Here is a 3,063-nt window from a genome sequence, read left to right as displayed (position 1 = left end):
AAAAGATTCCTTCTCTACATAGATTTCAAGACAGGATTTTCCTGGGGGATGAAACAACATAAATACAATTCCCTTTTAGGTAATACTTTCTTAAATTGTGGGCTTCCCTGATGGCTCAGATGGTAAAGAGTCTGCCTGCAGTGCGGGAGACCAGGGTTCGATCCCTGGGTCAGCAAGATCCCCTGGAGAAGGAAATGGCAACCCACTCCAGTATTCTTGCCTGGAAAATTCCATGGATGGAGGAGCCTGGCAGGCTACAGTCTATGAGGTCTCAAAGAGTCGGACACGACTGAGCAACTTCGCTTTCCTTTCCTTTCTTAAATTGTTTAATAATGGGTTAGTTTTATTTATAATAGCAGAATTAAAAAAACTATTTAATTGTATTATTAACTGTACAGCTCAGCTCAAATAGTGTTAACAAGGTAGATTTTTCTAGAAACAATTTTTGATAGAAAGAGGGCTTAAAAACATGGTTAAGAAAGTAGACATTTTGGGAGGGAGGGATAGTCAGGGAGTTTGGGATCTACATGAATACAATGCTATATTTTAAATAAATAACCAACAAGGACCTACTAGATACCACAGGGAACTGTGCTCGATATTCTATAAAAATCTAATTGGAAAAAGACTTTAAAAAAGAACAGATACATGTATATGTATATATATAAGAAAAAAGTAGATGTTTTTAAGCAAAAATACAGGCATTTGGACTATTTGTATAATGTCAAACATATCCAGATATTTAAGCAGACATTTAAGTTCGTTTCTAATATAAAATGTGAATATTTGGCAGCCCACATGTCAAATATAGGCATTTTTGGAAAACATACAGGCATTTCTCTTATAGCACGCTTGTTCATACAAGAATTTTGAACTAAGCATAATGAAATAATTTGTAGCATGGTTTCATAATGTTGATCATGACTGGTTGTCATAAGAACATTAGGACTAACAATAGAAAAAGAAGTCCCATGTGTGCAAACGATGGGAACTTGACCCACTTAATCTAGTCACTGCTGCCTTATTCATCTTTCTCTTTTCTGTTTACTGATAGTTGTGAACTATACTAGAGCAACATGTTCAGGTCATAGCCAAAGAGTCACCATGAGCATTTGAATCAAAGGGCGAATGACCAATTTTGGTTTGTTTTTGTCAGTGTTTATTAACCAATTTGTTAAACACAACACACGCAAAACATAGATTTATTTCCTACCACCTGTTACAGAAATTTCTGTGGGGGATCTCTGCTTACATTCAGAAGATCTTTAGCTTAGTTCATTAGAATCATCTTGGGCAGTTGATAAAATCCAGGATTCTCAGGCCCTACATAGGTTATGATTCTGCAGGTATGGAATAGTGTTCAGGAGTCTGCCTGTTTCCTGAGCTCCTCAAATAATTCTTATGCAGGTGGACCTCAAGCCATTGAAAAACACTGCTTTTAGCCTCTGACCATCTTTTCACCATTAAAAAAAGGAACTTTTTACGACAGGGGTTCTTACAATTACAGACATCATATGCTATCAGAACAGACTGTGTTGTGCTATGGCACTATCACACCAGTGCTAAGACTTTAACTGACTCCTCACTTTTCCAGAGCACAGGCTCTGTAACTAACAGCTGGCTTTGAGAAGCCTAAGCCAAATAGAGAAGGTGTAACAACGACAAAAAACTAAAAAACAAGCAAACAAAAGACTCAGTGACCAGACTTACTTTGCAACTACTTTAATTGCATTTCATAATAATTTTTTAGTTAGTTACTTACTGGCTATCTGACTGCTTAAAAAGGGCCTGAAAGAAGAATGTCAGAAATCGTCACTGTCTTGTCTTAGAAACCCAACGTCTGACTTGAGCTGTGTGTCTTGAAGATTAACAGTGTCAAACTAGCTCCTTGGAAGTGTTTTATAATAGAGTAGCTGGCAAATCTTAGTCCATAAATGGAGAGGGGTGTAGAAAGAGAAGTAGTTGATAGTAACTCAGCATGTTGCAAGGGCCTCCTCCATTGTGAGAGGATTCTGCAGACAAGGCCAGGCCCACTTTATCTCTTTTGGCCCTGATAGCAACATTGCTGCTGCTGCTGCTGCTGCTAAGTCGCTTCAGTCGTGTCCGGCTCTGTGCGACGGCAGCTCACCAGGCTCCGCCGTTCCTGGGATTCTCCAGGCAAGAACACTGGAGTGGGTTGCCATTTCCTTTTCCAATGCAGGAAAGTGAAAAGTGAAAGTGAAGTTGCTCAGTCGTGTCTGACTCTTTGAGACCCCACTAACTGCAGCCCACCAGGCTCCTCCGTCCATGGGATTTTCCAGGCAAGAGTCCTGGAGTGGGGTGCCATTGCCTTCTCCGGATAGCAACACTGCTTTTACTCAATTCTCCCTCACTCTAAAGTATTATTATCATGAAGTCTTTAGTGCAGTCATGAATATTTCACATATGTGCAAAGACAAACCCTGAAACCGTAAAATTTTAAAGCTGAAATAAATTTTAAAGTTCGTGTAGTTCAAACTCCTTGTTGTACAGAATAATAATCTGAGGTCTAAGTTAACTGAGTTGCCCAAGTTCATAAACTTCACACAGCTAGTCATTCTTTTAATGTAAATAATATAAGTAGATAGATAAAAAGAAAAAAAAAATTTTTTTCTTCAAGATTATTTACTCTTTATGGCTACCCTGAGCCCCTTCTCAGTATCTGTCTAAGTTCAACAGTATCACAGTCAGTGCTTTTAATTTGATGTTGGAATTTTGGTATGACACATATACACTACCAGGTATATAATTGACATATATACATTAACTTGTGTAAAATAGATAGCTGGTGTGAACCTGCTGTATAGCACAGGGAACTCAGCTCAGTGCTCTGTGATTACCCTGAGGGGTGGGATCAGTTCAGTTCAGTTGCTCAGTTGTGTCTGACTCCCCGCAACCCCATGAACTGCAGCACGCCAGGCCTCCCTGTCCATCACCAACTCCCAGAGTCCACCCAAACCCATGCCCATTGAGTCAGTGATGCCATCCAACCATCTCATCTTCTGTTGTCCCCTTCTCCTCCTGCCCTCAATCTTTCCCAGCATC

This window comes from Bison bison, unplaced genomic scaffold (assembly GCF_000754665.1).
Source record: "Bison bison bison isolate TAMUID 2011002044 unplaced genomic scaffold, Bison_UMD1.0 scf7180017864537, whole genome shotgun sequence".
NCBI lineage: Eukaryota > Metazoa > Chordata > Mammalia > Artiodactyla > Bovidae > Bison > Bison bison.
Note: the sequence above shows the minus strand (reverse complement) of the source record.